This window comes from Lissotriton helveticus, chromosome 2_1 (genome assembly GCF_964261635.1).
Source record: "Lissotriton helveticus chromosome 2_1, aLisHel1.1, whole genome shotgun sequence".
In the NCBI taxonomy this organism is placed as follows: domain Eukaryota; kingdom Metazoa; phylum Chordata; class Amphibia; order Caudata; family Salamandridae; genus Lissotriton; species Lissotriton helveticus.
Window position 1 is genome coordinate 184,080,312 of NC_136059.1, and position 27,489 is coordinate 184,107,800.

A 27,489-nucleotide genomic window follows, 5' to 3' on the forward strand; every position below is an offset into this window, starting at 1 on the left:
TCTATTCTCAACATTATTGACACAATCTGTGAACTCAATGTCTTCACTACAATTGCGGCATGCTCTGTAGAGTTCGCCATAGGGAATTACATTTACTTGGGATCTGGGATGAGCAGAATGTGCATGTAGCACCGCATTACAGGATGTAGTCTTTCTCTATAGCTTACTACAGATCTTTCCCTGATTAACATATAGCTCAATATCTAGAAACACTATCCTTTCTTTACTATGAGTCATAGTGAAGGTCATATTAAAAGCATTTCTATTCAGATGTTCAAAAAATCACATCAATTCTGTCTCACCACCTGTCCAGATGAACAAACAATCATCAATGTATCTCCGTCATAGCAGATGTAATCATGCCACCAGGGCCCCAGATGTGCGCCGCCTCCAACCACCCCATAAAGAGGCAGGCAAAGGACGGCGCAAATCTGGAACCCATGGCAGTCCCACATGTCTCTCTATACCAGCTGCCATTGAACAAAAAAACATTGTGTTCCAATATGAGTTTAGACATAGTAATCAACATCTCTGTATGTTCCAACAGTTCAATGGGTCTACGATAAAGAAAATGTCGTAAGGCACTAAGACCATGTTGGTGGCTCATATTTGTGTATAATTATACTAGGTCCATTGTTACGAGCATCATAGCTGTCTCCCAAAGTCATTCAGAATGTTTAAGATATGTTTTGTATCTTTTATGTTGGACGGAAGGTTGGCTATATAGGGTTGTAAAAATGAGTCAACAAATTCTGCCACTCTCTCGGTCGGCCCCCCTGTACCTGACAGAATCGGCCTGCCAGGGGGGGAAATAGCATCTTTATGAACCTTGGGCAAGGCATAAAGACAAGGAAAGCGAGGCCGGTCAACTAATAGATACTTATATTCATCATCACTGATAATACCAAGTGTAAACCATTCCTTAAGATGCCTGTTAATGATGTTAGAAATCTCAACGATGGGATTGTATGTTAGCTCTTTGTACCAACAGGTGGTACTTAGTTGCCTTAAAATTTAAGCATCATATTTTGTTATGTTATGTTATGTTATGTTACTGGCATTTATTATGCGCGCAGCTGCTCCAGCAAAGGAGCGTCCCGGCGCCTGACAAGGCAGCACACAACATACCTAGAAAATGGACATTTAAAGATAAAGGAAGCTACGGAAACAGAAGGGTCTTAACAGCCCTACGAAAAGAAAACAGGTCAACAAGAGTCCGGATTTCAAAAGGAAGGGCATTCCACAGCGCGGCTGCCCGCACCTGAAAGGAACGTCCCCCAGCTCGGCTACGTTTAAAACGTGGAACTGCTGCTAGTTCAAGGTCCGAAGAACGAAGAGAGCGGCCGGGAGTGTAGGGACACAGAAGGTTTTGCAGTATCTGGGCGGAGGGGCCTTTTAAGATCTTGAAGGACATACAGAGCACCTTAAAGTGAATCCGCTGCCTAATAGGCAGCCAGTGGAGAGCACGCAGGGTGGGTGAGACAGGGCAAAACCTAGGGAGACCTACAACTGCTCTGGCAGCTGCATTTTGAACCCGTTGGAGGCGGGTGAGCTCGGCCTGATTTAACCCTATAAAAAGGGAGCTGGCGTAGTCCAGCCGGGACAACACCATCGCCTGGACCACGAGTTGACGGGTCGCAGCATCAAAAAATTTGAGTGCAGGTCTCAGATTACGCAGAATGCCGAAGCAGCAGGCTGCCATCCTTTTAGTATGGCCTACGAAACTGAGAGTAGGATCCAACCACACTCCCAGATTTTTAATCTCTGAAACCGGAGTGGGGGTGGGACCCAACTCCGGGGGCCACCACGTGTCGCCCCAAAGTTCAGTCTGTTTGCCAAAGACCATAATCTCTGTTTTTTTGGCATTCAGTTGGAGACATTTGGACGTCATCCAACTGGCCACCGCCCGGAGTCCGTCCCGGAATCTTGGGGCCTCCACCCCAGAGTCCCCGCTGATCGTGACCGCTAGCTGAGTATCATCCGCGTATGACACCATGGTCATACCGCAGTGCCTTACGACCTCAGCCAGCGGCCTCACGTAAAGGTTGAACAACGTGGGACTCAGCGAGGAACCCTGCGGAACCCCAAGCGTCAGAGGATGTCTTGTCCATTACTACGATGTTACCACCCATATCAGCCTCTTTAATGATAAGGGTATCATCCTGTCTTAACCGATTAAGAGCTGCCTGTTCTCTATCACTAAGGTTACTCCTAAAGCGTGACTGTTTGGTATGTCTCATATTCTCTTCCAATATGTCCAATTCCCTCTTGACACTCTTAAAGAATGCATCAATATTATTCCCACTAGGTAATTGTGGGGTCCATTTGGACTTTTACTTTAAGCCATTGTTTAGACTCCTATTTGTACAACATTCAAGGTCTTGTAAAACTTGGTATAATGTAACGGAATCATTCTAATTCTCTGTATTCAAGAGTAACATTTTAGTATCATGTACATCCTGAATTGTAAGGTCCCCACATCATAGCTGGCTCATTTTTATTGACATAGTTAGTTGAGAAGAATTTTTTACGTTTTAACTGTCTTACAAATTTATAGATATCAATTCTCACATCATTAATATCACATTTCATTGTCGGACAGAAATTCATCCCTTTTCCCAATACAGACGTTATTTCATTGGACAGACTTTTGCTAGAGAGATTAATAACTTGAATATTAATACCAGTATCTATCTCTTCTGATTGACCTTGCCCCATGATTGTGTGTTGTAGCGCTCCCTTCCGCTTACATTTCCACTCCGCCCCTTTTTCCTCTCTTCCCACATCCACTCTCTGATCTCGCTGTCTCAAATTGTAGTCCTTGTTTCCCATTCGTATTCTTTGCTCTTCCTTTATAAAAGAGTGATGCCCTGTACGTTCAGTCGCAACCTTATTAGTACTCTCATCCCCACTGCTAGACATCACACTGGAGGATGCTGTACTCAAATTACTTGTTGTGGCTGTCTTATTGTCCACTTGAACCTTATCTTGTTTAGCAAAAGTATAAACCCGACCATTGGCATAATCTTGTTCATCACGCTTTAACTTGAGTGCCTTCCTTTGCTTGATGTTGTCCTCATATTTCTCCAAAATACCTGCCAGAATTTCATAATTTTTCTTAGTCCCTTCTGCCATATTCAAATCGGCAATCTCTTTCTCTAATGTATCAACATCTGTTAATGTTTTAACCACCTTCCTCTCGGAATTCTCTATCAACAGATTCATAAGTCTCATGGAGTTACCATTTAATTCCTTTTCCCAAATCAGCAAAAGGTCATATTCCAAGTTGTCATATGTTGGAAATATTTGGGAACAGAGACCCCGTGGTATCCTATCTAATCATTGGTACTCTTTTAATGTAGCTCCATCCCACCATTTACTAATTTCCAACTTTTTAAGCCTCTCTAGTCTAATGAATTTGGCTTTGATATTAGATTTCTGTTCCTTTATTACCTTTTAGATTGATTTTACTGCTGTATGTCTTAGTAATGGCCTTTAATTATGAGACTATTGCTTATAATCTTAATATACCCACGGAGGCTGTGATATTGCCATTATGGGCATAATTTTGACTACTTTACTGTAATAATGAATTTAAACATGTCATTCTCAAGTGTGTGATTACATGATGGCTTTACATTGAGGTTGGAATGTTGGCATATGATAGTTTACACAGGTTGGTTTTATTGCAGGTCTCATGAGTCTGAGGTCAGTCCACCTATACGAGGAGGTCTTCTGTGAATACACGTTGCACAGGAGATTGTGGATGTTTGCTGTTATTAGTGTTGGATTTGTTTTATTAATAAGTGAGTATTATATATTAAATGTTTATCCTTAAATATGGGATTGTGATAGTTCTTAACATAGGAGAAGACTGATTGGTTGTTATTTATTTATTGTCCCCATGGTTTTAGATTTCATTGATACCTTCTTAAATTTCTGTATGATATACTTTACTGTACAGTACGGGTATTGAATTATGATTTATGGAATACATCGTGAGATCTATGGTGAGTCTGGTTGAGCAAACTACTATTACAATGGTGGTAGTTGAAGTCCATTTTCTTTACATTATGCCTTGGACGCTGGTTCTTTCCTTGGTTTCTTTTTTATTTGTCAAAACAATCTTAGGATCTCTTTAAAGAAATCCATTCACTTCTGCTTCACACATTATATCTTTATCACGATCTGGTGATTTCCGTTTGGTATATATTGGGCTGTTGCTCGTTATGCCAATGTGATGAGTTTATAAAATGATTTTGTGTATCTGTGTATGTTGTGAGAAATAGGGAATCTTTGTTTTCACTTAAATCTATATACACACATGGTGTAGGTTTCTTTTGCCTCTGTAAGCTTGCTTTGCTACTTTGTGTGGCGATTGTAACATTGGCTGTTTGTGATATATTCTAGCCCTGAAGAAGTCTGTGGCGTACTTCGCTTTAAGACGAAACACGTCTTGGATAGGATCCAATTGAAAGCTTTTTGAGGAATAAAAGAAGAAGAAAACAAACACTTGTGGACACATTTATTTTGAATTATATCTAATACTTTGGACTCTTATTGCTCGGGATTCAACAAATTCGTCTGTAATTGTGTGGACTTTGTCTACATATTTGGTGATGGTTGGATGGGCATTACCCATACCCCTATAAGCATCCTGATATTGTGAAATTTACTATCAACAACCCAGGGCATCGAATACCCAACCATCTATTTTTTGTTGCTTCATTGGGTTGAAGGAAGGCTTCAAAGACAATTTGGAGGCAGGTCATGAGACTGCATGACTCCAATGTGTTTTGAGACCTGTGGATGAACTTCCAGAGTGGCTCCTAACCTTCTGTTGTTTACGTCTACTTCCTTATTGCGAACAACGATACTACGTTGCAGTGAGCGTCAATTTCAAACCCTAATTACAAAGAGGGATTTGTAGAAGACGACCGTTTTGAATAATTCATCTGAAGTAGCAGCGAATCAGCTCCCATAGAAAGGAGCTCTTTGGCTCAACGAAAACACAAATTAATTGTTTGTGGCGGAAGATTTAAAGGAGATTTCACGTACAAATGGGAAGGCTACAGACCATTTGGCCACAATATATGGCGCACACATAGCTTGTTGCATTTTATTACTCAGGTATATCCATAATGTCCATGATTGGTGGATATATAGTTGAGATACTATATTTTTAACTATTTACACAGTATTGGGGTAACGTGCAGTACCGCCTATAGGAGGTGGTTGTACAACTGACATTGCTCAAGAAATATTTTTTAACTTAAGAGAGTAATAATCGTTTGATTAAATAATACACACATTGAAACGCGTCGACACCCAGTATAATACACAATCTATGAGAAAGGCGGAGGTCCACGAGTATTTGGTACCAAGATCTATGCTTAGACTATTGTTGTAATACAGATGTGTAACAAGAAAATTACATATTGAGATTGTCTGTGCTATATACTCTCTTCTTTCATTGTATTGTGTTTTTTAATTAACTGTGCATCAATATGTGATTGTTTTTTTTATCCCATGTGTTATTGCTGATTTAGAAACATTATATATTGTGTTCATAAGGTATAGGGTTGTTCTTTCTCCCTGTTTTTAAATATTATTTTAGCAATACGTTTTTAACCAATAAATCAATTTATATATTTTTATACACCTAATGGTTTATGACTTTTTGTGGGAGATATATGGCATAATTCTCTTAAGTGTGCATGTGATATAATGGTTGAATGCAATGTGTAGATTGGTGGAATATTAAAGATTGTTATTGAGTCCAAAGGACACTGCCCTTTTTTCAGTGTATAGTGCCCTAGTCGTTTGGTTCTAAGGGGCTCCTCTTTGTCTCTATCAATCTACCGCCTAATTAAAACATACTTCATATGCCCACCTGCTTCCCGATAACCCAGACTAATTGTGACTCAGGACGCATGTGGGCTAGTGACCGGGAGGTGGAGCTGGTAATTTTCCATCTGAGGGTATAGGACAATGGAGGTGAACCAGAGGGTAGAGGGAGTTTGGGGCCACAGAGTCTGCATGGTGTTATCCATTCACCCGCTGGGTACCAGTAGCACTGCACTTAGGTGCTAACTGTGTTTGTGTGCAAGAGTGTTCCGTTTGGGCTGGTACCTGTCGCATCCTGTAGCAGTGAGGAGTGCGTGTGTGAGTGATAGCCAGTGGATCGCCTGTGATTCACGACACTGTCCAGTGTTGCGCTTTGTACGTTGATTTCATGCCAATTATCACAATACATTTGTCATTGGGTTTACCCGTGTGGCTCCAGCCCGCGGTGCTGCTAAAAAGTGTTCTTGTTTCATGTATGTACATATCTTTGATATTGTTGTGACTGGGGTGTACCCTATAACTGTGTGGGACTGTATTATCAGGATTGCTTAGGTAGCCCTGGGGTGAATAGTGCATTGTACCGCATAAGGGTGCTCTCTTGCTCTCTCTCTCTATTGGGGGGGAGATTAGCAATTTTGATATCATAACAATACAAGTGGACCCAGTACTGCTAGTAATATTTTCAAATGTGTTTTATGACCCAATGTATATGATGGTCATGTTATGATGATTGACTATGTGTGTTGAATACCAACATTATTTATGTACATCCTGTGTGAAGTCTCTTTTGTGACGCGAGTTTATTTATCGCGATTGATTGCTATGCCTTTGCTTTACACAGTGCCTCTGAGAACAGCCTGACTGTTCAGTGCCAATCCACCCAAGGGTGGCCACAGGTTATAAAGAGGGGGTAATCACCCGCCCTTGACTGGAGGGGGAAGGTTCTGCCTGGCTCAAGAATCCCTTCAGCCAACCTGAAAGTGACGATACCAACATTGCCCTATTCTTGCAAGTGTAATGCTGTATGCTGAACACTTGGGGGCATATTTACAAAGAATTGGCATAGGGAAGCGCTACAAGTCATTTTGCTGTGCTGCCCTATGCCAATTCAAAAGGACAGAAATGCACTGTATTTACAACATACTATGCATTCCTTTCCTTTCAGCCGGTGCAAAAATTGCAGCCGTGCACCAACTCAGTCACCCTTGCTCCATGGTGCAAGGGTTTCTGTGTTTTGGCGTGATTGGTGTTGTGTGGGAAGGGGCACCTTCCTGCACAAAAACAATCACAAGAGGGGTTTTCCTCCTTCTATGTGGGCTGCAGAATGCAGCACAAGTGGAAAGAGTAAAAAACTAGCAGGAGTAACATTTCTCCTTGTTACGCCTGCTCTGGCGAGGCATACGTTTTTGGCATTGCCCCAGATTCACGCTATGTTGTAAATCTGGGGCAATGTCAAAGTCTAGGGGTGTTGCATGGGAAAACCCACAGCAACACCCATGGCATGTCTCCCCGCCGCAATGTAAGGCCACTCAGCTCCTTGCGCTGCATGGCTTTACACCTTAGCTACAAGGCCATATAATGCCACGCAGGGTGGCTTTTCGGGGTCTGGTAGATATGGGCCTGCATTGTGTCTTACCGGAGCATCAGAAAAAGTGACACTCCTGTGGCACAAGGGGCTTGTAAATATGCCCCTTGTTTACTTTAGAAGATTTCAACTGAAATCTTCACTATGCTGACACCTTCTCACTTTCTGAATTTCTTTGAACGTTTCCCTATTACCCTATTTCAATTTAGACTTAAAATTCCATTCATGTTTAGAAAGGAGGGACAGAGTTTCTTTATGAATGTCATTTGGGGGTAGTCAGAGTAGGCATACGTTTTTCCCCCTCTGAGACCAGGGATCACAAAGAAAGTGCCAGGAGTGGCAGGGATCAAGCTGCAAGTCAAAGCTGTGACCCCTCACTACCCCCAAATGATGTCCATGAGTTTCTTAAAGGAACACCGAGCCCTAATTCTAGACATCTGTAATGTTCCTACTGCAGGTATTACTTGCTATACTTTGTTACTTTTATACTATGTTTCTGATGTTCGCATTTTCTGGAATTATTATTAATGTGCAATAAACCAACTTAACTTTAGTCACCAATTGCAGGTCCTAATTGTGTGGCCAAATGGGTTTGACGAACGTTAAATTGTTTTATTGAACGTTAACTCCCGTTTGCCTCACAGTCAAACAAAAAGATTCCTGTCATTCTCCACCATGTGTACCGTAGTGTCGGCACTAATTGTGACGCCACTGGACTACGGTAATGCATTATACATAGGGCTACCCGACAAGTTATCAGGGAAGCTTCAGGTGGCTATCAACGATGCAGCTAGACTGATTTTCAAACTTCCTAGAAGAGCACATGCCACACCATTGTTGCAACAACTGCATTGGCTCCCAATCAAGCAGAGGGCTAGGTTTAAGGGTCTGGGTATTGCACACAAAGTCCTGCATGGAACGGCACCTGATTACATCAAGGAACCTTTGAAGAGCTATGTGCCAGGACAATGCCTCCGATCATTTGAGGCAAACTTTTTGACCTGCCCATGGTATGACAAAGCCACCATGGGGGCCGAGCTTTTTCCATTCCATACCATAACAATAACAATATTTCTTTATTTTGGTTTTTCACCATAAAAGAACAGCCACAAATATATACAAACAGGTTAAAAAAAATTAACAATTAAAAAAGAATAAAAACAATTCATCAAAGATAATACATTGTCAGATTAAAAGCTAATAGAAAAATCAGGTACAGTCAGATACGTGGTCTTGCATCTTAAGGATGTTTCTCCTGACCCACCACATGGAACTCAAAAAACGTGAAACTGCAAGGACTATATGAGAATCTGTGTTGTATTTTAAGATTCTATAGGCTTCCATGCAATAGGTTGTACCTAGGTATTTACACAGCTGAAGCAGCCATCTATGTCTTGCTATTTGATACCCTGGGCAAAAAAAGAACACGTGGACTTCGAACTCATCACACTTGTGTTTCCGCCCGACCATTTGCCTGTGAAAGCACGCAGGGGGAGGCAGCCATGGCGGAACTGCACATATAGTTTCCTTCCTAGTGCTGGGCGGATTTCGTCAAGACATGCTTCCAGCCTGCAAGTATCTTTTCCTTCCAGGAAGAGTGAAGTGAGGGTGCCGTATGCGGGTTCTGCATGAAGTTTTGTGGATAGTCTGCCCCAATAGCTAGTACTCAATGACTTATGTGATATACTCAAACAAGCTGTATCAGGATTGTCCATAATTGTTTTAAACCTATTTCATAGAGGCTCTCTCTGACAAATAGAAGCCATGGCAGCTTCCCTGAGCCGGGGAGTCTCAGGATTTCCGAAAGCTCTAATCTATACTCTGACAATTCTGGTGTTACCCAAAGGCGCTCCAGAAGAGTAGTGGCCTGAAGGCAATTACCTCAGCAAAGGGTCTAACCCCTAGGTCCACACACAATGGAACCAAAGGAGAGCTTGTCGGTAATCCAAGTAATTGTCTGAGGACGTTGTTCTCTGTAATGGCTAAGGACCTATGGTTAGAGTGCCCCCAGAGTTCAACCCCATATAAGGCGGCACTCCTCGCCTGGCTTTTATATATCTCCATGACCGAGCTAACTGGCTTGTGGAAAGTCTTTCTAAAAAATTTAGCCAGGCCGCCTGTAATTTGTGTCAATTTGAGGTTGGATTTCCTAATTTGAGCCCCCCAGGTCATGTTTTCAGTGAGGGTTAGGCCCAGATAGTCAAATACAGAGACCTGCTCCAAAGGGATTTCATTCATATGTGGGTTTGGGCGTGTGGATTTACTAGGGTTGAAGATCATAAATTTTGTTTTATTGATGTTAATCTCTAATCCCCTGCTCCTACAAAACTTGCAAAACCCATCTAAGATTCTTTGGATGCCCATTGGCGACTTAGAGAGGAGGAGAGTATCGTCTGCAAAAAGTCATGGCAGGAAAGTGCTTTTGAGCGATTTTCGGAGCATCCGTGTCTTTGCATGATCTCAGAGCCTCTATCAACCCATTGATGTAGATGAAGAACAGTGTGGGGGCAAGCACACATCCCTGCCTGACTCCCCTATTGACAGGGATGGGCTGCGTTAATTTCCCATTTTTCCCAAATCTAATTTGGGCATAATTTCCATTATGTAATCTACTCAGTATATTTAAAAGATAAGAGGGAAGTCCCAACTCATTTAAGACCCTCCATAGTGCGTCTCTGGGTACCAAATCAAAAGCAATCTTCAGATCAACAAAGACCAGATACAGGCTACCCCTTCTAAATGGACAGTTTTCCAATAGAGAAGTTGGAACCTGAATATCTGGTCTATTGTTGATGTTTTCTCCCTGAAGCCAGCCTGCAGGGGGGTCAAAATTGTTTGTTCTTCGAGCCAGGATTGCAGCCGGTTCAAGAGGATCCTGGCAAAGATTTTCTGCGAGACATCGATCAAGCTGATCGGTCTACAATTTGCCGGTGACAATAGAGATCCCTTCTTATACACTGGAATAATCTCGGCACCTAGCCAAGTTGTGGGAAGGGGCCATTCCCTGCAAGATGGTGTTGAAGATCACCCAAAAATATGGGCCCCAGATCTTAGGTACAGCCCGCTAAAGATCCCCTGGGATCTTATCCAGTCCGGCTGCTTTACCAGGTATGATTTTATTTAGGGCTTTATTGACCTCTATCAAGGTTATCTTGGGAGTGTCTATCTCAGGCCCCAGCACAATCAGGGTGTCTAAGGTCTGGCCTCCCTCTGCATCATCAAGTGAGGTGTAGAGGGCTAAGAAGTGCTCTCTCCAACTGCCAGCCGCAATATTTGGCTCGAGTGCCGCATGGCCTTTGTTACTACCAGTGGTTACAATACTCCAGAATGGTTTCATATCTTTAGAGTCCAGAGGGGATTTCAGACTGTCCCACTGATCAGTTTCCCATGGGAGTCTTGCAGCTGCAATGGTAGTTTTATAGTCAATTCAAGTTCAAGAAGTCTTTATTCGATTAGTTCATCATAAAAGACATAAAATACAATATATACATATGAAACAGTTAAAACAGGTATTAAATCATTTATAACTAATCAGCTTCTTATACAAATATGCAAAATTTTACAAAGGGACTCTAAGACAACCATAGAACAGCAAATTACCGATGACTAGGCAGACACCATTTGGGTACTTTTAATAAGCCTGCTTCTAAGCACCCAGGCCCACCCAAGGAATTTAGCAACCCCAACAACAATAAGGGAATCCAGGTTAGTTTTCAACAATCTAGTTGCTTCCACAGCCGATCTGGTACCTAGATGTCTACAAACCGGTCTTAGCCATTTGGCTCTGGGGGCAGAATATAGAGGGCACACATACAAAAAGTGATTCAGGCTTTCCCCAGTACCTTGACACTTGGGACAAATCCCCATCCTTTCTGTTCCCCACTTTTTTGTAAATTCCCCAATAGGAAGCGAACCGCATCTGAATTGAAAAAATAGTTTGCGGTCCAGAGGTTTAGTTATGGTATCCCAATACCGTTCTAGCTTGGGCGCATCCTTATGTACAATAAACAGTCCAGTGAGGCTGCTTGAGCTCGATTTCAAGTACATATTGTGAATCACCCAGTCCCAATAACTTTTTTTTAGTTCCTTTTTAGAGGGGAAAATGGCTGACTCAGGCGAGGACCACAAATTACCATGACCCAAAGCTAATAGGGTAGCCTTGAGGTCTATGAACCAACCAATATTCAAGGCACCGGGACTATTTTTAACCTCCAAGCATGCTTCAGCATAATGGTGGAGTTCAGGTGTTGTCCACAGACGGCGCCAGAATGTTAATGGACGGAGTCTTGCTTGGTCCTCCACCGAGTGGCACCCTAGGTCCAAAAGAAGGGGAATTAGAGGGGTCGACTGTGGAAAACCTGTAGACATTCTTAAGAATTTATTTTGGGCAAGTTTAAGTGGATCCAGATTGCTGCCACCCCATAATTCCGCACCATACAGGACTGCTGATAGAACCTTACCACCATAGATCTTAATAAGCGGGGACATCGGCCTCGTAAATGACCCTTTATGTTCCTTGATCAGTGCCCCGCCCAACTGTTGGTGTTTCAAGGTCATAAGCTCGATCTGATGGGTCCAGCTCAAAGTGTCACTGAAGGTAACTCCCAGGTAGGTGAAGTGCTTTGTTTGCTCCAGGGGGATATCCCCCATGGAAACCCTGGCGTTTATTTGTTTGTGCCCCCTTAAAACCATAAATTTGGTTTTAGACACGTTCACCTCCAGCTCATGCTCGCTGCAGAAACTCTCGAACCTGGACAGTGCCTTTTGCAGACCCTGTCTGGTACGTGAAATCAAGAGAGTGTCGTCAGCGAACATGAGCAGGGGGATTCGCATGCCCGCCAAGCTTGGGGCATCCGTGGAAAAGTTGTCGTAGTATTTAGTGACCCCGTTGATATATAGGGAAAACAAGGTAGGTGCCATGACACAGCCTTGCCTGACACCTTTATCCACTGGAAAATTTTCCGTCACCTCACCCGGTTTTCCCCAGCGCACATAAGCAAAGGTCTGGGCATGAAGGTTCACTATGAGGCGTACCAATATGGGGGGCATACCCATATCCAATAGGGAATTCCATAAGCCTGCCCTCGGGACCAGGTCAAACGCTGACCTAAGATCCACGAAGGCCGCGTACAGGTTGCCTTTACCCAGGGTAACTGTCTTCCAATGCAAAAGCATAAAACGGAATGCCTGATCCAGGGTGCTCACACGGGATCGAAACCCAGCTTGAAGAGGGGTGAGGATATCGTACTCCTCTATCCATGCCTGGATCCTAGTGAGCACAAGACGGGTTATGATCTTCTGTACCGCGTCTATTAAACTGATCGGCCGGTAGTTGGATGGAACCGACCGATCGCCCTTCTTAAAGATAGGCAGTATTTCAGCACCAGCCCAGGAATCGGGTACTCTGGCGTCCGCTGCCAATGCATTTGCCAAACGCACCAGATATGGAACCCAGAGGTCATGATCCTCCAGAAATATATCCGCTGGGATACAGTCTGGTCCTGGCGCTTTTCCCCTAGGAATGGCTTTCAGAACTGCTTCGACTTCCTTAGCCGAAAACACAAGAGTGTCAAAAGATAATGGCCAGCTAATAGAAACATGCCCTGTGTTGCAACATCTAAATTGTTCCACAAAGTGGGACACCCATTTTTGTGGTTCAACAGAAGCAGCGCTTGGGCGATCATCCTGTGAGCTACCCCACCTAAGGAGGTGCCAGAACTGCTGTAAATTCCTAGAACCACAGGCCTCGGCTAGAGATGTCCATCGCTCATCATCCCAAGCGGCTTTGGCATGGCGTTTTCCTTCATTAAAAGCCTTCCTACATGCTTTGATTAGGGGAGGGTTCTTTGATTTTAGAGCCTTAAACAGATCTGCGTGGGACTTTCTGCAGGCTTCATTAAACCAGTTTAGTGGTTTCCTTCCCTTCCCTCTCCCTTTATTTGCAACATACTTAATGAACAAAGATTTTAGGGACAGAAACAAGCTAGCATGAATAGCTGCGATATCTAAATTCTGAACCTCACGTTTTTCAGTTTCTACCAGGGAGTTTGAGACCAGAGCTCTGATCTTTTTGCGTGCTTCCACGTCTACCGAAACCTTTGGCCAGCGCACCCTCCTCATATCATTTGTAAGTACTACAGCCTCCTGAACAAAATTAGGCTGTCGTACAACCAACCCTACAAAACTGAAATCCTTCAATTCTGCCACCAAGGGTTCATGGTCACTTTCTTGGCGCGGTTTAACAGTCATATCCAAAACCACAGACCACATTTTCATATCAACTAAAATGTAGTCAATACGACTACTGTATCTACCATTAAAAAAAGTGTGATTACCCATCCTGTCCGAGCTAGTACGACCATTGAGTGCTCGGAGCCCCCAGTTCAAACAAAGACCTTTAATATATGTAGCTGCTTGAGACCATTTATTTATCGGGGGAATTTCAAGTTGTGGGATCCCCCAGGTCTGGTCCTCTGCTTCAGTTAATAGACCATCATCATTACTTAATGGTTCAAAGCAGGTGTTGAGGTCACCCATCACCACTACATGTCCAGAAATTACATTAGAACTTAAAAAATCATCTAAACAAGTAAGCGTGTGTGAGACTCTGCCACCCATCATTCCCCTTGCATAAACATTAATCAACAGTATATCCAACCCACTGCTTGTTCGAATGCTAACTATCAATAAATCAGAACAATCAATAAAAATTTCATTGACAGTTACACCTGCAACTTGGCGAACCCATGTTGTGAGGCCACCCATAGCCCGACCTCTTAAGCCTTTGGTCGCGGGCTTGTAAAAATTCAAAGAGCCATGGAGATACACTGGAGGAATAGCCCAAGTTTCTTGAAAACACCAAATATCTCCTAGTGAGATGAACTCTACCCAATCAGGAATACATGTACGAGATTCTAAACCTGCGATGCTCCAACAACCCATAACAGTACCCTTGTTGTACATTTGCTCACACAGGTTATTAATCTCAATAGGGTGAGAAACATTAGACTGGAAAGGGGTTGCTTCAGGCACAGAGGCAACCAAGCTCGTACCCAGCATCATCAAACCCGCAGCCCCGACCTGAGGACATGGCTCTGGGCTTGCACCCGTTATAGTAACACTCAATGAGGGCAAAAGGCTTAATACCATATCCAGTGTACCTATCCCCACTTGGTTAGTCGTACCCCCCTCCATACAGTTACAGGGATGCTCAGCATAACTTCCAGTAATATTTGGTGAATTAACCAGATCAACCCCCCCACCCATGTGATCCGGGTTAGATGCATCATCACTTATCGACACTGCGGGTCAATCATTTGTCGATAACCCTGATAGGGGGTCATAAAGGTTCCTCAACGGTATGTTCCAGTGATCTTTGGGATTAAGGCTAGTTGGATGATGATATGCTGGGTAGAAATTAGGGAACTGTTGGACCTGAGGAAAGACATGGGTGAAAGGAACTAAGGGTTACAGAGGATTATTTGGAACAGAATAGTTCGGGATAACCGGTGGGCCAGGAAGTTGAGGTTTAATTTTAGCCCAGCCTGGTGTTTGCGGGGGACAGTTGTAGCTAGATTGGGTGTATGAACGATACCGTTCCTCAGGGTTAAGTTGGGGTCCATGAAAACTAGATGTAAAGTTGGACCATCTGAGGAGGCTTTTGGTGTTTTTAGCAAGGGGTTGTTCAGTTGGGTTGATCAGGGTCTCAGGATAAAAATAACTAAGGTTCCTGGTGGAAACCCCTCCCTCATGTTTCCCTACAAACCAATCTGAGATGTAAGATACTACTCTGTTGTCCCTAAAGTTGATGATAACTATATCACCCTCTATATCCTTTGGACGAACCCCCACCCATTGACATCTTCTGACCGAGACAATGTCCCCATTAAGATGTGCAGGAAGGGGTCTATTTGTCTTTAGCCAAAAGATGACTTTATTTTTTAGGCTTTCATTGTTTTCCCGATCCCCATCAGAGACTGGTGGCACACCCGTCATTACAATAACAAAATTCAAAGAATCCGGTGGCAAGTCCACATTTTGCCTCCTTGATGGGGGTTTGTGGGGATTACCAGTAAAGGGAGCCGATTTACCCTCCCCTTTCTTTGGCTGTTTCACAATTCCCTGTGGCGGGGGTTTACTAACGACCACCCTGGGATTCGCGTTGGCCGTACTAGCTGGTCTTGGGGATTTAACAGCCACAGCCGTTGCATTATTTGGAATAGTGACTGCATTGGTTATGCTATTAGGATGTTGACTGGTATTAGTATTTATATTACCTGCCATGTGTTTAGTACTTTGTGGATTAGTAGAAACACCCTTGCCCTTAACTGAGGTTGAGGGTTGTATTAACTCAGAGGACACCAATAGGCGATCCAATTTGTCACTCATAATCCTAACACGCTCCAGCAAAGGTAGCATGTATGATTTAATGAGCTTCTCTATGATGGCACAAGACGCCTCACTAAGCCCTTCAGTATCTAGGTCGAGAATAGGCAAGTTTTGTATTTCTGGCGACGGTAACTCAACGTGAGAGGGGATTAGTTGGCCAGGGATAGCAATTGGTGGGGGTGATGGTACTGTTTGGCGATTTTGGCCTTTCCTTTTTACCCCACCCTTTCTCCTTCTTTTTCTCGGTGGGGAACGCACCACCCTCTTTACATCATCAGACTTAGTAACAACGTCGCCCACACTCCTCAATGGTATGTTCTCACCAGGTTCGATACAAACCAGTGAAGAGTTGGGCACCATGGGACAGGGCCCGAGGACCTTAGGTTGGCCATCTAGAATATTTGCATCAGCAAAGCTCGAGTGATCAATTGGAATACAAAGTAACTGATCACCACTAGTTGCACTAACACACGGCGGCGAAATAATAGGAAACCTAAATATGCTGGGAATTTGGTTGATATCTGTACCATCATCCTCAATCGAGCTCAGCCCTCTGGTGTCCGTAGCCTGAGTAAGATTTGAGTCTGAGGGGAAGGGCAGTTGACTTCTCTTCAGTTGCTCTATTGAGCGTCGTCGCACAGCTCTTCTCTCAGCAAGGAGGAGATCCCTGTCTACATCCATGGTGGTTATTTAAAAAAATTTATCAAGAGGGCCAAGTGGGAAGGAACCCACACCAGGGGGGGCTGAATGACTCATATCAAAAGGGGAAAAACCTAGGAATGTTATCTACCCGTTAATAATACCTTATAACGATGTTAGCAGCGGCGAGGCAGTAGGCAACCAACAAGGGAATAAATAATTAAAATAACATCAACAAAACAATAAAAATGTCAATACCCTGGCCCAGCCCGGCCTCCTGCGGCCCCGGACGGCCACAGACGGTCCCGCCCTTGTCCCGGGCTTCTCCCGGCGCAGTCCCGCGCGCTCCCGCGCAGCGGGGGCACGTCTGCCTTTAAATAACAAGTGATGTGATTGGTGGATGGGCGGGGCCGGCAGGGAGAGCAGCCCAGCTGGTCTGAATTGGGCGTGCAGGGACTCCTGGTCCTCGGAGTCCCTGCTGGTGCTCGCAGCCCTGCCGGTCAGTGAAAGGCAGCCCCCTTAGCAAAGAAGCTCCGGTGGTTTTAGCCGCGCTGCGGGACCCGCGGAGCGGGTCCGGCGAGGCGTTGGTTCAGGCTGAAGCGGGGTTAAATAAAACAGGGCAGAGTCTCAAGTACTCTGTGCAGGTCGGCGTTTAAAATCCAAGTAATGGTCCCAGTTGGTTACTGGTCGTGCAGCCCTTTAGCTCCGTGGGCGGATGGGCGGGGCCGGCAGGGAGAGCAGCCCAGCTGGTCTGAATTGGGCGTGCAGGGACTCCTGGTCCTCGGAGTCCCTGCTGGTGCTCGCAGCCCTGCCGGTCAGTGAAAGGCAGCCCCCTTAGCAAAGCAGCTCCGGTGGTTTTAGCCGCGCTGCGGGACCCGCGGAGCGGGTCCGGCGAGGCGTTGGTTCAGGCTGAAGCGGGGTTAAATAAAACAGGGCAGAGTCTCAAGTACTCTGTGCAGGTCGGCGTTTAAAATCCAAGTAATGGTTATAGTCATATATAGCTGCTTTCACTGTGGTGTTACTCTGTTTTCTTATGGCCTCTATTAGTGCCTTTTTGGGCCGCTCACAAGTCTTCGTTAAACCAAGATTGCCTTGGCGTCCTGCCTCGGCCCTTAGTGCACGTTGACCAAAACGTCTCCTGCAGCTTTGTGATTGAAGATTCATTAATTATTTTAAGTTCCTCCAGAGACGCAGCAAGGTCTCCAGACTTCACTAGCTCTGATAGGGCCTCAATATTGGGAATAATGGTAGTGAATAAGAGAGCCAATTTACTACATGATTTTTCCACCCAGGTCCACCTGACTTTACGTCTATTGTTTGAAAGGGTCAATCTTTGGTCAGCATCATATGGTTTTACAGGTTTGTTCCCATTAGGTGGCAAATTAATTGTGAATATTAAGGCGTTATGGTCACTGTCGTGCCGCTAGCAGACAATAAAATCTCTAGCCAAGGGCCAGAGCTTAGTTTCTAAAAAAATATAGTTTAAAATAGAGGAGTAGCCAGTCTAATAAAAGTATGATTCCCGGGGGAGTCTGAACCAAAATGACCATTACAGGCTCGCAAAGAGTACTATAGGGTGAGCGGGGTTAAATAAAACAGGGCAGAGTCTCAAGTACTCTGTGCAGGTCGGCGTTTAAAATCCAAGTAATGGTCCCAGTTGGTTACTGGTCGTGCAGCCCTTTAGCTCCGTGGGCGGATGGGCGGGGCCGGCAGGGAGAGCAGCCCAGCTGGTCTGAATTGGGCGTGCAGGGACTCCTGGTCCTCGGAGTCCCTGCTGGTGCTCGCAGCCCTGCCGGTCAGTGAAAGGCAGCCCCCTTAGCAAAGCAGCTCCGGTGGTTTTAGCCGCGGAGCGGGTCCGGCGAGGCGTTGGTTCAGGCTGAAGCGGGGTTAAATAAAACAGGGCAGAGTCTCAAGTACTCTGTGCAGGTCGGCGTTTAAAATCCAAGTAATGGTTATAGTCATATATAGCTGCTTTCACTGTGGTGTTACTCTGTTTTCCTATGGCCTCTATTAGTGCCTTTTTGGGCCGCTCACAAGTCTTCGTTAAACCAAGATTGCCTTGGCGTCCTGCCTCGGCCCTTAGTGCACGTTGACCAAAACGTCTCCTGCAGCTTTGTGATTGAAGATTCATTAATTATTTTAAGTTCCTCCAGAGACGCAGCAAGGTCTCCAGACTTCACTAGCTCTGATAGGGCCTCAATATTGGGAATAATGGTAGTGAATAAGAGAGCCAATTTACTACATGATTTTTCCACCCAGGTCCACCTGACTTTCCGTCTATTGTTTGAAAGGGTCAATCTTTGGTCAGCATCATATGGTTTTACAGGTTTGTTCCCATTAGGTGGCAAATTAATTGTGAATATTAAGGCGTTATGGTCACTGTCGTGCCGCTAGCAGACAATAAAATCTCTAGCCAAGGGCCAGAGCTTAGTTTCTAAAAAAATATAGTTTAAAATAGAGGAGTAGCCAGTCTAATAAAAGTATGATTCCCGGGGGAGTCTGAACCAAAATGACCATTACAGGCTCGCAAAGAGTACTTTAGGGTGAGCGCCTTGATTTGAAGCGCCAGTGGTGTCCAGGCCATGATAGGGGGAATATTGGTTTCAGAGATAGCCCACAACTCATCCTCCTCTGTGGCAAATGAGGCCATTAGATCTTTCAGAGGTTCAAATTGGCAGTTTATGTCGCCACCCAGCACTACTGAGGCATTAATCGGGAGGCTAGCTAGCAAATTATCGAGTTGTTCTAGAGTTGCTGACACCCGGCCAGTCCTAACTGGCCTTGAGTATATGTTAATTAGGGCAATTGTTAGCTCAGAATTGAATGTCAGTACAAGGCAAATTATGTCTGGGGAGATGTGTGGCACTAGAGTGGTCCTGCATCCAAGATGACTCGGAACCCCCGAGCACAGCCCACCCGATGGTCTACCTCGTCCCTTAATTACAGCTGGTTTGTGGAATGAAGCAAAACCCTTTCGGGTTCAGTTCACCACAAACCAGGTTTCCTGAAACATGCAGATATCACAATTATCTACAAGCATCCCCCAGTCGGGGCAGTCAAGCTTGTTTATGAACTCTGCCACGTTCCAGGACATGATCTTAGGCTCGTCTACTGCACTCTTACTGCCTACAAGATCCCCCTGCACTAGAATCTTTGCGTGAATAGCAGTGGCTTTTTCAGTTGTGATTCCTCAGCTTTGGAACAAGCTACCGGAGAGCTTACGCAGGGAAGGCACCCTACTTCCCTTTAGGAAAAAACTAAAGACTTTTTTGTTTATACAGGCTTTTGGATAAGCCACGCCCAGATTGACCGAGCATCAGGATGTGTAGCCCTGGTTTTGATTTATGTTCCTCACAAGCGCTCAGAAACTATTGGTGATTTTGGCACTATATAAATGACAATTAACATAACATAGCAAAACCAACGGGGATGATGGATGGAGTATTGAACAATGCAAGCACCCACCCCCAGTCAACTGATCTGGGTTTAATCCATCATCATTCTTTAGCTCACTCCGCCACCCCAAGTTCAGATATGGCCATAAGCAAATCAGTCTGACCCTGTGCCTCATGGGAACAGTCCGGCCGGAACTGCCAAGCCATGTCTTTCCTGGACCCGAAACAAGCATCCTGGGGCCGGTTTCTGGCTAATCAGCCAGGCTAGCTTGAATCCAGTGGCAAAGTGAGCAAGGGACCCATATCTGGGCATACCCTGCCAACTTAGGGCGAACGAATTAACATAACATAACATAAATAGTAACCTCTTTCCAGCGCGCCATCACCACCACACTCACTGGCCTCGGTGTGGAACGTTGGTCAGAGGTCTGAATCAGAGTAGCCAACTTAACCTCTCAGAGTAGCCAACTTAACCTCTCTTCCTCCCAAGGCTGACTGAATGGAAACTTGGGGATCTCTTCCTTTGTGCCTCTTAGTATATATTTAGAAGTTACAATTAAATTAAAATTTTCACCCTGGTTACCATCACCTTTACGCATCCACATAGCACGGATGCCCTTGGCCCTCATGAAAGGAAAATGGCTGTTTTGACTGATGTGTCTAGCTAGTGAAATACAGCAATTACTAGGGCACAATGGTAGGTCCCTCGGGGCTCTCTGTCCCTGTGCCACTGCACCTGTTGCAATAGTGGTAGTCATGCCTCTGCACATCCATCAACCTCCTCGCTCACGTTTGCAGACTGCTTTACTCATAGTCTGTTGTCCTCAAAAAAGAGCAAGCTCCCTTGTAGCTGCTGACGCTGTAAAGTTTCCCGCCTCTGCAGATGGCGTGCCGCTGACATCCACGTCAGAAGTGAAGGCAGCGGTGTAATAGATAAAACCTAACTGCGCGTGCAGGAGCAGCGGCTGTCTTCGTTAGGGCGCCTGGCGGCTAATTATTAGTGTTCGGATTTACACCCGTGCGCACGCGCCGCTGATCTGAAGACTGTGCCCCTCCGACTTTAATGGCGGTGAAAACAAGACTGCACGTGCAGGGTCCGGAAGCGGGAGGCCTCGGGAAGGAGTAAGGGCTGTCTGGACAAGCTAGGGGGCGGCGTGATCATGGGGCTTGATCGAAAAATCATGTTTGAGGACAGGACTAGCGGGCCAGTCGAAGGAGCCCTTAATTTGTTAATTGTGATGTGAGATGAACGTGGCAGAGCACAGAGTTAATGGTCCAGTGTACGGTTCCCTATCCCAGTGAACCTGCTCCACAGAAGAACGCATTCTGGCTTCTCTTTTTCATTTTATTTTATTTTTTCGTTTTTATTTAAGTTAAAAGGGATTATTCTGTGCTAAATACATCTCCTAGGATATTTAAAAAAAATAGGCTTTCCAAGCACCATCTTCGCTTGTACATCTCTCACTAGTGGGCAATGTTATTTTGTCACAACATAACTGAGCTGTTGTTCTGTACTCGAAACGACGGCAGGGTCGTTCGTAATCGTAAGTAATTTACCTAAATGTGTCCACATTTAAAAACTCTGACTGATTCTGATTCTTCAAGAATCTAGATCTGTGGCTTGGAGGTTTCACACTAGAATCCTTGGCAGAGGGTTAACCCACTGAGCTGCCTAATGCTGTTCTGTTAGTATTTCACAAAAGTCTAAAGAAGGGAGAGTGCTGTTTTTGAGGATTGTTTGCTGCAGCACTGTTAGTTTGATTTTATTTCTCTTTGAAATATGCTTCAAAACAAGCCTTCCTTCTCTTGAATTGGGCATCTTGGTGTTTCGTATCTTATACTGTGTTTGTTTTACTCAGTCCCGCTTACCTTTATATAGCTGTTCTACCTTTCATTTCAGTTATTTAACAGTTTTCTGTGCCATTCAAGCACTGTGAAGGGTATGAGTGATTTATTTTAAACAGTAAACATTGACTTTATATCAAAATAAGCAAACTAAAAAAAGAGGTCTATAAACCCATTGACCGCAGCGCGAATTCCACCACAGTGCGGGAGTGTTAATCAGTGGGCGGGGTTTCGGAGGGCCCTCAGCCTTCCTCCGCACACGCCCACTGTCACGTGGGACGGCCGGGGGACGGCCGTCCCACATGACGTCCTCAGCACGGAACGGGTTAATCAGGGCCGGCTCTAGGCTGATGGTGGCCCTGTGCAGGGAGCGTAGGTAGGGGGCCCCGGAAGAGGGGGTCCGGGCGGGGCGGAGTATGTAGCAATCTTAAAATTAGTACCTTTATAACATTCTGGGCATAGTTTAACTTTGACGACTTTGTTAGAAGAGACACTGCACATATACGATAATTGATTTCTCTCCCGCATTTTAAGCTGCTGCTGTATAATATTTGAAAGACACACCACCCTATACTATTGCGCCGGCCGCTATGAACACTGGAAGGCATTGGACATGATCTATTATGCACTAGCTACTTGTAGCAAGATATTGTGCCTTGAAAGCATTGGTATCTCCCACAAAGCCATCTAAGTGAAACATCTGTTGTATGTGCTGGCTAAATTCCACAGATAAACAGAGTAGAACACTCCTCTCAAGACTATCATCTTGTGTAATCATGCCATCCAACAAGAAAACATCTTTTGAGATAAAAACATTCTTAGTGTAGGTGGAAAAGCTCTGGAACACCTTGCCAAGTGAGATACAAATCATGAATGACCTTCTGAAATTATTTCCAAAATAAGGATACAGAACTAGCCTTGCATCTTATCTCTGCAAACCCAAACAAATGTGAAGCCAGAACAAAACACACTGCTTAAAAACGATCCACGTAAAAAAACAAGAATGAGGCCAGTTCCAGGAAAAGCTTCAGAAATTACCACCACTATGCACCACATTGGCCAACTCTAAGCGGTCTTGGAATAATACTTCTCTGAGAGGTCCTAGTGGGGGCTCTAGGGCGCCCGGCTGTCAGATGGAGTGGGAGTGCACGGAAGACGGCGAGCACCGAGGCACAGGGGTGACACGCCGGTAATGTGTTTTCATCTCGCCACAGTCTGCCCGACATTTAACTTCGAGTTCATTGGTCAGCAGCCCTCTGTCCAGCAGTGCCTTTGAGAACTCACTTGGAAGATGTCCTTTATAGATTTTCTGCATATTAGGCACCTGGTGAAATGCTTTATTCGTTCGACGTATCGAAACATAAATATACACTAAACAGGAAGATGCCGATTGGCACTTCCTACATTGATGTTAGCCGCTTGTCCGTGGACATTTTAATGTTAGACAAACGTTCTTCCAGACCTGCACATGGGGCAATGGGGCTGCATTTTCACCTAGACACACTCTCTCTGTCGCACACTTCCTCCTACACAAACGCAAACACATCAAGAAAACATGGACATATCACAGACACCTATAGATATATAGCCCCAAACACGCACGGGACATACAGGGGCACGCGCTCAAAGCAAACACGCAACACGCACAGATATAATCAAAAAACGCACTGAACATACACGAACGCACACACCAAGCAAGCAACCAGTTCACGCATACACACATACAACAATAAGCATGCAAAGGAAAGTAACACAAATGAGCTCTTGCACACACACACCCACATACAACATGCGGCCAGCCCCTGAAGCACCTATTATTAATGAAGCGAGAGCAGGTGCCGGATACTTATACTGAGACAGCCTGTAACCTGAGCAAACCAACAACATCCCCTACCCAGATTGGACCAGCAGAAACAAGAATGCCAGGGCTTTCTGAGATCAGAAAAGCCACTGCAAAAACATCACCCTTCCAACCAAGCACTCTCTCACGGTTTAGCGTGGTGCTCGAGAAGCAATTCGCCCTGGCTCCGCGCGAGAGATATGAAGCGCCATACAAATACATTTTGTAACTGGACTACGTACTGGTGTTAGACTATTGCAGAGTGATTGATTCCTATAATGTTACTGGCATGTGATGTTATTTTATTATTTTATTTCAGCTCACTGAGAGTAATTGTATTTTTAGGAGATTTAATAGCCTTTATAAATGTATACTTTATAATAGCGTTGTTTTAAGGGTGTGCCGTATTGAAATGAACCTGTAATCGAACAACTATCATTATAAAAAAAAATAGCACCCCCTGGTTATACGTGTCTTATGGAGATAGAGCAGGGCTAAAACACAATCAGTAAAATAAAAATAGCGCGCCATCTTTTCATCCAGATGATGAACCAGCAGTGCATCCTGCTCTCGCTCGACGTCACAGCCCTCCGGCCTTCGGTCTCCTGCTCTCAAACAGCGACGCCTGTTTGAGGCCTTCGACGGTAACCTGCTGCAGTATAATATTTGAAACTAAAGACACACCACCCTATACTATTGCGCCGCTATGAACACTGGAAGGCATAGGCATTGGACATGATCCATTATGTGGGTGGCCTTCCCTCGGCCTTCCATCAGACCCAGGGCAGGCACGCGCCGGAAAGGACAGTACTACTCCCACCCAGGGTCAGAGTGACACATTGTGTGACTACAGCAGAATCTACATTCAGATCTGCCTCTGCAACTGACACCAGGTGCGTTCAAACTTTACCTTGTTTCTGAAGCAGGACAGCTCAGCTTAGTCCGACCACCACCACCAGAAATGCAGACTGACATACGCCACCACGACGCACGCGGGAAGCAGTATGAGGAGGTTGAGTCTGCAGTGCGCAGATTACTCTATCCTTGGCTTCCGGCGTCTGCCAGCCGCAACCGCCGCCCTTGGTGACATTGATTGATTGAAACAGCCCGGCGCCGCGCTGACTGCCAATCAGGAACGAGGAACAGAGGTCGGTGCGGAGCCAGAGGCCAGGCAGTGAAAGGGAGGAGGGGAGGGGGGGGGGGTGACTCAGGGCTTTGGAAGTTAGTAATAGAGGAAGCCGGGGAGGCCGCCAAATCCCTGCCAGGGGCCGCCACGAATATGTATGTATCCGATTCCTCGTGGCGGCCCCTGGGGTTTGGCGGCCCTGTGCAGGTGCACACTTTGCACATGCCTAAAGCCGGCCCTGGGTTAATTTAACATATGTTGAAGACAATTCAAACAGACGAAACCCTCCTTATGCTGGTCTGTTCTATTGATTTATCGACTACCGGTGCTTCTCTGCACACAATAGGACTATCTGGAGCCTTGCAATATCATTAAATGTGAATCTCCACTGGGCCCCTCCCATGAAAGCTGCCATTCTGGCTATTGCCCCCTCACCCACCAGCGCAGCCATTACAGATATCTGTGTGTCTGCATTGCTTCTGCTTTCATAGCCTCAATATGAAAACTTGCACCAGTCGAGAGCTTCGAAGCACGTTGGGCAGCGCTGTTGCACAGATAAAATAAACACGCTTCACGTATACTGGAGCCGCTGTCTGTTTATCTTTGGTTTTGGTTGATGAACCTACAAAGAAGATTTTCGCAGGTATTGGATACATAGGGTTCGCTTCCCCACCGCGGGCTCCCCGTTGCAAGTAGGCTTGGGCTACAGCGATCCGAAAGAGTGGATATATATATATATATATATATATATATCACCCAAGTCCCTGTTTAAATGCAAATTTCTCGAAAACAGCTAAACAGATTTACACCTAATCACAAAAAGAGCGTTTTCTGTGACAAATTCTAACTTTTTCCCAAATTTGGTGCAGTTCTCTTTAGTCATTTTTTTCTGGAACTGCAACAGAAGTTTACTGTGCGAATTCACACTGGAAATCAACCCTTTGGGACCCCATCATTTTCTTTGCCCACGCTTGACATATTGGCATAAAACGTTCCCTTTAGTCATCACAAACATTTTGCATGGTCTAATTGAATGTACTAGATCTACCCGATAAGGCGTTACCAGTGCTTTATTTGTGCCGGTGTTTGTAAATGGTGGACAGCACTCATTTGTCAGGACTGGGCTGAACGGCTTATTTTTCATCATAAGGTTTTGACTCAGAGCAAGATTATGTATGGCCCCATACCTATTTTTTTTTACATAACCACTGGGTGTCACCCAATAATGGTGGCATTCAACACACAACACAGCCCATGTGCAGAGCCACATTCAACACTCTTGTGCACTACAATTGAAGAAAGACTCAAGTTTCATTTCAAGTCAGTCCCAGAGTGATCGAGAGAACATAATCGTCACAAGGTAGGTCCTAAGGATTGAGCAACTCCTCTGTATGCCACTACCCAGATGGTAGTAAACTGTCAGTCACCATCTAGAAGGTAGTGAGGGAAAGAGAGTGTGAAGTGCCTCCATGTAGCCAACCAATAGTTGTATGTTTGCACAAGGCCTGCAGAAGATATAGCTATCTCCCTAGTGTGCAAGAAGGAGAAAAAGTGGACTAATGGCCTGAGCTGCTGACATTGGAACTGGGGAACCAGGTTCAAGTTGTCTCAACATCCTGTGATTGTGGGTAAGTAAGAACCCAGTGCCTGAGAAAACGTCCTTGGTAAATTTAATCTGTTGCTCATGGGAAGTGCTCTGATGCCTTTGGGCCAAGTACACACTATATAAAAAAAAATTAAGTATGTGGAATGTGCCTGTAAGTAACATACATTAGGAGTAAAAGTGCACATTCTGAAGGTTATGCAGGGACCTTTAGGTGCCTTAAGGGCCACTGCCATTCATTGCAGCCCTTGAGGAGTATTAGTTGTCTGCACACTCTATAAATATTGTAAATAATTAGATAATAAATCAGACTTTTTGCCTGATGCAAGCGGTGCATGGGGCTCTCTTATCTAAGAGACTAATACAGGTACTTTTCCGGTGCAGAAGAGCAAATGGTGCCAATTATCGCAGACTCATTAGCCGAATGATGTACCACAAACAAATGGAAGGGCTGATGCATTGCTGCACTTTACCACAAACAAATGGAGGGGATGATGTATAGCCTCAGCGTATCACAGACAAACGAAGGGAATGATGTAATGCTAAAGTTATTTATAAGAAATGGAAGGAAACGAAGAACACCTTTTTATTGACACCTTTGTCTACTGAATTAATCAAATGTATTAGCATACACACCAATAAACAAACAAGAGTCACTGAAGCGTTACGTTATGTTGTTTTGTGTAATGCAAAAGGAGATTTGGGATATTTCACTGCAGAGCATACGCCGACGCATTCTGGACGCGCAGGTGTTTGTCCTACTGTGAAATTACTGTTTTATTTGCTGCTTCCCCCTTTCCCCGTGCTTGCTGTTTAATTGCAGCTTTTCCATGTTGTAGTGGAAGAGCAGTGTTGATTTTTAAGTCTCGCCTGAGACTGCGCCTGCGCTGTCGCAAGAGAAACGTTTTGTTAGCTTACACACAGCATTCCATAGGTCGGCTTCATTGTCACTCTCATTTCCTTGCATCCTTTTGGTTAGTGCATGCTGGCTTCACTTTTTCCTCATGTGTTTGTCCTTTCTCTAGAGCATGGCCCAAGTACTGCTTCCTTGCCCTGTGTGTGTTCTTCCAGTGCTCGTGAGACTTTTATTTGCAGCACTGTATATTTGCAGACCATCTACCCTGTCCTGCTCCACATTGTTGTTTGCCTTTAGTTTGCTACATTCCCTGTTGTTTGTTGCTTTCCCCGTTGTCTGTTAATTGCACCGTTGTTTGTTACTTA

At 44.9% G+C, this 27,489-nt stretch overlaps 1 long non-coding RNA gene across 1 annotated transcript in view; it reads right to left on the minus strand.

The window, feature by feature from the left end:
• LOC144819272 (uncharacterized) overlaps nucleotides 1–24,612 on the minus strand; it is a 171,456-nt gene extending 146,844 nt beyond the window's left edge. Inside the window, exon 1 of the long non-coding RNA XR_013607254.1 lies at nucleotides 24,450–24,612. This is a non-coding gene — a long non-coding RNA (uncharacterized LOC144819272). The remainder of the gene's footprint in view (nucleotides 1–24,449) is intronic.
• Between the last annotated feature and the right edge of the window lie 2,877 nt (nucleotides 24,613–27,489).